This window comes from Octodon degus, unplaced genomic scaffold (genome assembly GCF_000260255.1).
Source record: "Octodon degus isolate 3935 unplaced genomic scaffold, OctDeg1.0 scaffold00129, whole genome shotgun sequence".
NCBI classification, from domain to species: domain Eukaryota; kingdom Metazoa; phylum Chordata; class Mammalia; order Rodentia; family Octodontidae; genus Octodon; species Octodon degus.
Window position 1 is genome coordinate 7,965,411 of NW_004524705.1, and position 10,943 is coordinate 7,976,353.

General features: G+C 38.8%; 1 pseudogene; it reads right to left on the reverse strand.

Annotated features, from left to right (window-relative positions):
• LOC101586436 overlaps positions 1-2,679 on the reverse strand; it is an 18,865-nt pseudogene extending 16,186 nt beyond the window's left edge.
• Positions 2,680-10,943: the final 8,264 nt, after the last annotated feature.

The following is a 10,943-nucleotide window of genomic DNA, read 5'->3' on the forward strand; positions in this document are numbered from 1 at the left end:
AAAAAAAAAAAAAAAAGATGAGGATCTGGGAGCCCCAAAAGCTACTGTTTTGAGCCCAAAGTCTGAAGAATGAAGAGGGGTTTAAAGTTGGGAAATTCAAGAACAAACAGCAGAATCTCTTGATCTGGGGTTCAGGGATAGAGGAATTCCTGTATGCTTTTCATTTTCCACAAGTTCGTGCACCAGAGCCCGCAGTTAATCGGATGCTGTCTACCCACATTACCATGGGTCTGCCTCCCTCAGTCCGCTAGCTCATATGTCAATCTCCTCATAGACACAGCCAGGAGAGGGATGTGCCAGCCACCCACGTATCCTCAACCCAGGTAAGCTGACACCTACAACTGTTGTCAAGGTATAACCTACCATTTGGGGCACCTTTCTCCAAGTAAGAGCACACTTTTGTGGACATAGCCTAATATGTATTGCCTTTCTTTAAAATAATACAAAATGTGGTTGCTACAGAGATCTTTTCTTATGCCTTTTGCACTATGCTTAAAACCTTCAAACTCCTTAGTTCTTGAACAGCTCATGTCATATACGGAATGGGGTTCTGCTACTACTATGTCTCAATGGCCTGTGGTGGGTACCCCAGGAGGAGTAGGTGTATTTTTCTCCTGAGGGCTTATTTTCCTTTTTCCTTACTATTGCCAGTAAATTCTCAAGGGGCTCCCATGCTGTGTTCTTGTTTCTCTGATGTACAGAATATTATTCACATGTGTGCGGGTGAGAGTTATTCTCCATTTAAACTTTTCAAATGCTTTTTGGGGGGAATCTTTGGAGGGGGGGGGGCTCATTTAGTAAGATTTTTTGTTTTTGTTTTTGTTTTGTTGTTTTTTGTTTGTTTGTTTGTTTTTACAGATACCTAGGAATTTTATCCTGCTGAAAATTTTTGTGATTTTTTTTAACCTTTAATTAAAAGCCAGTGAAATGTCTATATTTTCTTCTAATTCAATAAAAATGGTTATGATTTAGGATTCTGATAAATTTGTTTTTCTGAAAATATTGTCAAAATACAATTACCATGAAACCTGTATTCCTGATGTTGCAAACATTCTTCTGTAGTGGCTCAGTTTGAAATGCATTCAGATTAGATTGGATCTTTTATTTGCTTATTGTCATTTGATTATTTTTATATGCACATTAAAACATTACATGGAATGTATATGTGTGTGTAAACATGTGTTTAAAAGTATACTTTACTTTTCCCAGGTTTATAGCTAGAAAATCAATAAGTACAGTTTGGCATTTAAATATATATAATATGATATATATACATATGTGTGTATACATACACATATATATAGATAGATAGAGAGAGAGAGAGAGAGAGAGAAGCCAGACAGAGATAGAGAGACAGAGAGACACAAAGCAAGAAAGAGAGAGAAATGTTTATGACTACCAGAACCAAATCAATCACTTTTTTAAACTTTCTGATGGCTTTATAAGGATTTTAAGTGCATTTTGAGGGCTGGAGAGATAGCTCAGCAGTCTAAGCACCTGCCTGGCAAGTACAAGGACCTGGGTTGGATCTCTGGTACTATATGCTGTGCCAGCCCTGGAACCCTGGGCACACCGTGCTGGCCACCAAAACTGGGCATGGTGATGCACACCTGTAATCTCAGTCTTGGGAAGGCAGAGAAAGGAGGATCACTATGAGTCCAAGCTGCATAGTGAGACCCTGTACCAAATAAATAAATAAAGATTAAAATAAATTTTAAATGCATTTGACTTAGGATTCATTTATCAGAATTTATCTCATTATATGTGTAGGAGCATGCCTTGGTCTACTACCTCTCTATTGATCTACCTACCTATGGTATTTGAACATCCATTCATCCTATTGTTTCTTTCTACCTAGAGAACCCTAATTTACAATATTTAATATAACCTCTGATTCCCAACTAAGTATTCAGAAAATTGTGCAAACTCGTATCTTCATAAACCCACAGGGTTAGGTTCAGGGACAACCACTAGCAGCACAAAGCCACTACTTACAGAGGATCATGAAGGGGTCCCAACATCCAGAAGCACGTTTTATCAAGTAGGTATAAAACAACTGGAATGTGTCCTCACTCTCTTTACTGAAATTTGTATTTAGTCAAATTTTACAAAGAAAAGAAATGACTCCTTTACTATTGAGGATTGAGAGTTGAAAACAAAGAAGTTCTGTTACCATGGTATCAGAAACTGGAGCTCAAGATCTCAGAAAGCAAAAAGAGGAAGATGCACATGGACCAGACTAGACTGATGGACAAGGCCCTGCTTTGCACTCACTGGCCGCCCACCAAGGGCAGAGGCTGCTGAGTCCTCCCCTGGGCTTCTGCTCTCCCTCCACAGGGGAGAATTCTTGTGGGGAAAAGGCTGCTCAGCCAAGAATTACACTTCCCAGAGGCCACTGCACACAGCCACCTGCCTCCTTAGTATGAGCCCAAGTGGCATGTGCCACTCTATGCTTTACGTGGTAAAGGAGAAGTTGTGTCCTCTCCCAGGTTCACTCTTTAGAAACTTGCAATTCAAGGAATCTTCCAAGCCACATGGGAGAAGCCAGAGCTTCTCTCTGGATTCCTAAATACCAGCGAGAGCTCGATTTCCTCTTACTCTCGTCCTTCCGGGCCTGCAGCCAACCTCAAGACCATGTGTGATGGTTTTGTCAATTTGAGTGGCTTCAGAGGTGAACATGTTGGGGTATTTCTGGGTAAGGCTTAGGCCGGAGCCTTGGTCCCTGGACCTTTTTTCTGGAACTCTCCCCTACTGCCTGCTGCTGCGATGCCAACATTTAAGGAGCTTTCCTCCACTCACCTGTCCACCCTAATGTTTCTTTGTTAAAACTGACTAACTATTGACTTCAAACCTCTAAAACTGTGAGAAGAAATAAATCTCTTTTCCTTTAAATGGCAGTATCAGGTATTCTGTTCCCTAAACAGGAAAGCCGCCCACAAGCCTATAGTGGCAACACAAGTTTGGAGTTACACGGTTTATTGCAGCAGCTAGCATTCTTGAAGTCATTTGATTTTTGTCTTGGGGCCTATTGCATAAAAACTTACATAAGTATTTGTAGAATGAATGATCTGTAAAATGGGGTTATAACACTAACCTAGTCAACCTTGCAGATTTCTACGGGAAATAAATTAAAATATTATAGATGAGTATGTTTGCGAAAAGTTTTACAAGCATCTTACAATGCTTTTATTAGTATTACATTTAGTGCCAGGAAAAAGATAATTAAAAACCAAAGGACATACACACAAATTACTAGAAAGGTTTTTTTTTTTCTTATATAAGAGAGATCCTTTTAGTGTTGAATGTAAATAATAACCAACTTAAAAAAAGTTTTTATTTTTGTCCAGTGTGTTTTTTAGTGACTCAAAATTACTGTAAGAAACAAGATGAACATTTCTTATGAAAGTGTGCTGAAATAAAATAAGAACAGGAAGTGTGGACTGGGGAGATGGCTCAGCAGTCTAAGTACCTATCTGGCAAGTACAAGGACCCAAGCATGCTGTGCCGGCCACCGAAACCAGACATGGTGACACACCCCTGAAATCTAGCACTGTGGAGGCTGACACAGTAGAATCACTATGAGTCCCAGCTGCATAGTGAGACTTTGTAACAAATAAATAAATAAATTTTAAGAGAAAAATAAACAGAACAGGAAGTGTGCCAAAGAGCAGAAAGCAGGACAAAGCGAAGCACCAAGTGCAGCCGTCGAGGGAATCGAGGTCAGGACACATACCCTTGATGCTGTGAACAACCCTGAAGAGGATTGGAAAGATTGTCAGGGATGTTCTCAATAATGCCAGATTATTTAGTGCTTCAGTGTGCCACTGTGAGGCAGTAATTAGAAGACACAAAAGAGGGGACAATGGAGAGGCTAAACTAGGAGAAGCAAAGAAAATTAGATTCCACTTAGATACTTAGGGTTATGCTTCCAAAAACTCAGCTAAGATCCTCAGTGTCAGCAGAAAAGCAAAATAAAACTAAACTTCTATAGATAAAATAATGCAGAAATATGAATTTCTACCCAATTTAACCTGAGTGTAAAAGTATTTATTCCTTTACTCCTCAATAACATATAGAACAATTTTGTAACCCAGGAACGTTACATCTGTGTTCAAGTCTTTGCTATCTCAGTCTTGCTGGAAAAGTACGAATTGGTTCCTGAGATGTCTTTCCAACCACCGAATGACCACAGCTGACTCAGTTCCCAAAGAACAGCCCCACGTTCACCATAGTCGTAGGTAGTGTTTGAGACATGTGAAGATTCGCAGCAAATAGAAAAACGAAGATAGACAAAGCAATTTAAATGACTACATTAGACCAGAAAAAATATGACTTAAATTCTCTGAATTATATATACAGGTAAGAATTGGTTTCATTTTTAAATTAATTTAATTAATAAATTTTGGGAAACTAAGAAAAAGAAAATGGACCAGAGGAATAATTTTAATTTCCTAATATTAAATATGATAGAGGTGGAATTTATCAGAAAAGAAATAAGATATCATAGACTAAAAGACTTTTAGTTAAACTATAAAATTCAAATCTAGTAGAAAGAAACCAAGTGTTGGTAGGATGTGAGTGTAACCCCAGCCTTCTGGGAGGCTGAGGCAGAAAAATTGCAAATTCAATCCCAGCCTGGATAATTTAGTGACTTAGGAAGACCCTGTTGCAAATAAAAAGTAAAATAGGACTAGAGATGTAGCTTCCCATGATAACTTTAGGTTCAGTGTAGATTCAATCACCATTACAACACAAGAGAGGACAGAGGTGGAGAGGAGAGACAGGGAGAAGTAAAACAAATGCGAATTTTCTAGACTCTGTGTTTGGAGCTTTAAGATTTAAGTAATTGTCTTTAATTTCATTACAATGAAGACTTAATAGCGGCATTAGAATAGTTTACTGTAGCATGTTATGATTAGCAGTTTTTTAAAAATAGAGTATCACCTTAATAAAGTTCAGTACACAGAAAAGTATGTCACATACCATACTCTGATGTTAAAGAAGCAAGTTTAAGATTCTGTTCAGGTTTTTATAATAAGAAAATGATAAAAGATTTGTTTTCCTGTTAATCCTTGGTGCAAACTGTGAAAGGAAACTGGCCATTTCCTCCTGCACTCTGCACATCACAGGCAGTTTCCAGAACTTTCATTCACAAAAAAGTGGTCCCACGGATCAAATCCTTAACTCTCGCAGAGATACAAGCATCTGAATAGAAGTCAAAGTCTTAAGGAAATCCGGCTGGTGAGAGTGGGTCCAGGACACAGGGTGCTGGGCAAGAACCCCCGCATTTCATCCACAAGGACACTCGGCCTCACACTTTCCCCGGGGAAAAGTGAATTAAACTCCTGGTGGCCTTCTTACTTCCACACACTGACATCACTTTGCTTGTGTTTTTATGTGAACCACAGCCCCTTGTACCAAACAGATTCTACCTGAACTGTCACCGTAGGCCTTTAAAGTATGAACTGACCAATTTTATTCTGTGAACCAACATTGCCGGAGACAATTCTTCTACAAGCAACAAAATTGACCGATTACAATGAAATCATACAACACAGATATAATTCAGACCAAAAAAAGAAAGAAAAAAAAAACATATCTGTCTTCATGTGACATGAGGGCTTGAGAATCATTGCCCATACCTTTGATATCTCTAAAAGGAGCCAAATTAAGCATTTTAGGGTGAAAAAATATAGTTTAAGATGTTACAGAATTGAATATTGTCTAACAAAAGAAAGGCCAAGTGAGCAAATACTTGTTCTTTAGATTTCTAAGTTTTATTTTTAAAGTGTGTATGGCTGTAGACAGAGATGTTGTAGGCAGCTGAGTAAGAAAAAGTATCCCAGGCAGTGAGTCAGGGCTGGGCCTTTGAAGGAGCCCTGTGGAAGACAGATATCTTGCAACTGTGGGAAGACAGACTCTTCCGCATTGGGCCAGACCTCAAGACAAAGGATAAAACAAATGCACCCCCATGCCTCCCTAGGGATGGACACCAAGGACTGAAATTGCAAATAGGCAGCAGTCACCTTGAAAAAGCCAAGAAGGGTCACTAACCGAACCCCCACAGGAAAAGCCCCTGTTCTGCACTCATGCCTACTTGCTACTTTGCTTACTTCCCCATTTGACCCCAATTTAATCAGTTTCTACTGGGCAACTTCATGACAGCCTTATGATTTTCCATCTTTTTTCCCATCTTGGCCCCACCTTGTGTTTTGCTGTATAAAATCCCTAGGAAAGAAGGGTCCTTGGCAACCCGCTTGGGTGCTTTCCTGTCCCTTAGTTGGCCAGAAGCTTTCTTTCCCTCAATAAATATATTCTACTATTAACCTTCATTGTTCTTAAAATTCATTCATTTATTTTAAAGAACAAGAATACCAGATTGGGAGTCTCTAATATATCAGAGAGATGAGTATGGACAGAGATAGACACCAAGATAGAGACCAAGAAAATAGAGATAAATGAGATAGATCTAGAAATAGAGATAGATAGATAGATAGATAGATAGATAGATAGATAGATAGATAGATGGGTGGGTGGGTGGGTGGGTGGACGGACGGACGGACGGACGGACGGACGGACGGACGGACGGACAGACAGACAAGTAGATACTGACACCTGTGGCACTGGGATACAGATAAAGTAAATGACCAGGTACCAAGGTACTCTCATCTAAATATTAGCACTTGCAAAACATTTAAAATGATGAAGCCAGAGGCTGTTCAGTACTTTTGGTCTCTCTGGAAAAACATGAGTATTTTCAAGAGAATAAAAACTAAAAGGTAAGTGCTCACTACCTGTTTGATTCCACCACTGTTGTAAAGCTCCCCAACAACAACAGTATCAGCATTTTTGAGGTAAACTTGAAATCCAGGTAGAAAGTTCACATTGTTGGCTCAAGGGCAATCCGCAAGTGAATGGCAGAGTAGGAAGGTGAGCTGAACATTGAAGGTTGATTGATTTCCATTCCATTTCACTAGGCAACTCCCATCTCTAACTCAATGCCTCCCTAGCCACTAACACCAAAAGAAAACATAGGAATCCCTCCAGAGGGTTGAACCTTTCATTTTGTATTTTAAAAAAGTGACAACTCTATCTGAAACTTGTCTTCAATTCCATCTGTTCTGAGGCCCAGCCACAAGGAAAATGACAGGTAAGAGCAGAGCACTGGAGTACTGGAAATCAGTTGTTTTAGAAGTTTGCATTCACTACAATCACATAGGGGATCTGTTTAAGAGCTCAGTTCAGATCTACCGTTAGGAATTTGTAACAGTGGACATGAGCATTATTAACAAATTCTGTGAACATTCAGACACAAACAATGACAGTGTTCAAATTCCTACTTTAACTAGAACAGAGTTCAATTCAAAATGCACTTCAAATGGTTAATCCCAAGTGGACAGTTTAAAACAACATCCTGAAATGTTCACAAAGCCATTTTTCAGATAGTTAAGTTCTTCCTCAAGGCTGCCCTTGAGTTAACTGACTTCAGCAACTTTCCCCCGGCTTCCCAGTTCCATTCAGATGAACATTACTTCTAGAATTCTAATTATAACGTGAAAACAGTAGATCACACAAGGTTTTGTGTCAGGTAAACCTATAACTGTACTCCTACATTTATTGAACTGTAAGTACAAAAACATAATAGGATATAACTAAATTGATGGGCAAGCACCCCAGAAAAGCAACTTTTGCATCGTAGGAAATGATTTCTTTTAATGTAGTTCTTTGGGTTTTTCCAAATGAATAAAACCATTTTTGTGATACTTCAAATACTTTTGCCAGTTATGTTAAAATAAGAATATAAAACTCTTAAATGCATTCTGGAGCATTTTAAAATTTAATTTTTTATTTTATCTGTATGGAAACTTATGAACTCTGTTGTAGGGCTAGGAGTATAGTTCAGTACCAAAGCACTTGACTGGCTTACAAAAGATACTGGTCTCTATCCCCAGCACTGGAAACAAAACAAAAAAAGGCTACCTTAAAAAAGAAAACCTCTATTGCAATCCAAAAAGATAACAAAACTCAGATTATCCTCTACCTAAAGAACCCTATTGATGTGGGCAGTATCATAAAATATCTTTTTAAAAATATATATATATTTGGTTGTTGCAGGGTCTCACTATGCAACTAGGACTTATGGGGATCCTCCTGCTTTCAGCCTCCCCAGCACTGGGATTACAGGGGTATGCCACTATGCCCAGACTTTAGCTAGCTCAGCCTGCTTTGGGGGAAGGGCTTCCAAGGCATGTGGTACCAGGGACCAAACACGTTCCCTGCACTTGCCTAAGATTTCCTAAGTAGGCGCCTTGGTCCACTGAGCTATCTCACTGGCCCCATAGAGTGTCTTGGGATAGTTCCTATGGGATTTTTCCATGCATGAGAGATCTCACAAGAACCGACACTTAAGAGGAAGTAGTGAATGGTAGAATCTTTGGAGGAAGAGACAGGAACCTACCTCCTCTCCCTGACTCCTACTCTGCCAAGTACAAACTGAATTCTTTTTAACAGGCCACTTGTAATAAGAAAACTTGTGAAACTATTTAAAGATCAAAATACACATCTATTTGATTCTTTATCCTTAATAATCTAACTAGGAAGATTACACCAACCACATTAACACCTATGAGAAAAAATACACAAGAAAATTAGAAGAGAAAGTGATTCTCCTAAAGTAAGAAAGACTACTAAGTGTTTAATATGTTAAAAAAAAAACTAATATAGGCATGGAGCTTAATGAACATTCATAATGTATCACCGAGGATATAAAATGCATGCAACATCCATTTACTTTGTTATAAAATTAGATGTGCTCATCAAAGATATAATAATCTGCAATTTCATTTTAATAATCTTATTTATACCCTACTTTATTTTAGAAAATATTTGAATTAGTTAAGTAATTTGTTGCACATTTTTAAAATATAATTTGAAAAATGACAATTGAAATGATATAATCAAAAATTAAGAAAACAAATGTGCATCATTTTTGAAATAGTATCTTAAAAGAATAATCCAAAACAAGTCCAAAATTTCTATTAAAATATCTAAGTATCCAAATTTATCCCCTGAGGCTAATTAAGACACTTTGCATTCCATATATGAACTATTGTATACAATGCTTCTTTTTCTTCAAAACAGAAATAATGAGTTGGCTAAGATAAACTTTCCAAATCTTAACAAAGGTCAACACTCTGTTACTTCAGTGATTTAGATGCACGGTCTTGATTCATCTCAACAGTACGCTAAGACAATATCAGTTTACTTAGGAAGAGAAAACTAAGCATGGTGGTGGTAAGTATCATACTCAAAGTCATAGGTATTAAAACGAGAAAATTAAACTGTAAAAAGCAACTCAATCTTCATTTACATTTTTATTTCATATTCATACTTCCCTTTCACCAGACTTTTTTAGAGAAGACTGCTATAATTCTAGCTGGTCAATGATCTGATCATGCTTTTCACAACGTTCTCGTAAAATGACAATCTCTCACCCCAACCCCTCTGGTCCTTGTATCGCGACTTCCTTACCCCAACTCAGTTCTCCACACTAATTTCAAGAGGCACACGGTCAAGATGTGCATAGAGTCAGAGGCAGTGTGCATGGGGCCTGGCCCACACATGGTAAGGGCTCCATCTGAGTGCATCAAAGGGAAATTTTCAGCCTCTGCAGTGTTGCTAGCACCCTGATGTGTGTTATCATCATGGAAGAAAAGAAACTCTAAGAAAATGAGTGGAAATCATTTATGTGCTGTTTAAAAGACTTGCATATTAATCAGTCCAGGACTTCTTGTTGTGTGTCCATTTCTACGCTCTCCTTCTGGTCGTGGCTTAAGCACCATCATAAGAGAAGCACAGTCAGCAGTTTCACTGGTAATTCCAAACACGTGTAAGTGATTTCTCCTCTGCAAGGTCTTCTTCTGAGACAGAGACTGTGCATCTAGGGATGAGCCTTTGGTCTAAATGTGTAAAATGGCAGCATCTTAGCAGTGATGTCTTATCCAAATGTATTCCTGTGGAAATTAAAAAGGAGAAACTTGTCATAAAATCAAATGAACTACTGAATGTGTAGGTCTCATAATTCCCTTCCCACTATGCTCTAATTGTGTAGATATTTAGCAGGAGAGGAGAGTATAACACAGGAGCACCTTAGACTATGTGGACATGGGCAGGACTGTGCTGAAACCTGCTCAGCACACTCTGTGCCACAAGCTGGGTCCCTGGGAATCTCCCATCTTCACTCCAGTAATTCCTAGTTTCAGGCAGAATCATGAGGTCAACCCTGGAGAGCATCTGGCTAATTTGCTCTCAGTCTAACTCTTTCGATGCCAGGATTGGTGCGTGGCTGCTTTCACACCTTTGGCTTTCATCATCAATTTTCCAATGATAACATGCATGGCTTCCATTTGTCTTGCAAACTTTTAGCTTCTATTTTTTGATCAAGTGCCCATGAACCTGCTGGAATGAAGCTGAGTGGCTCATTCATTCATGAAACAACCATTCTGGATGCTTGCTGCATGCACTGGAGCAGGTCTGAGAACACAAGGTGAGTAAGATAAACATGCTCCTGGTGCTCAAGGAGCCTACATCATCAAAGGAGGCAAAGATTTGCCAACCAATTAAAATGGAGCTAGTTATAGACAGACCAATCATTGTCCATTACACTTATCCAACTAGATAAAGAAATAAAAGGAAAAGGGAAAGTGGGTGGAAGGGAAGAGGAAAACATTAAAACTTTAAGTCCTGCCTGTCATTCTTTTCACTGATAACACATCAGAGGCAAACACGATCCAGAATATATGAAGTCTCACTTACTACCTGCCACTCACCCTATGAGCATCTCACCACTGAGCGTGTGCTTTAGAGGTATGACAACAAAACACAAGCCACTGTCTTCATCTTATCTTCAGCTGAATTAATAGTAGTCTGGCATGCCAGTTGCT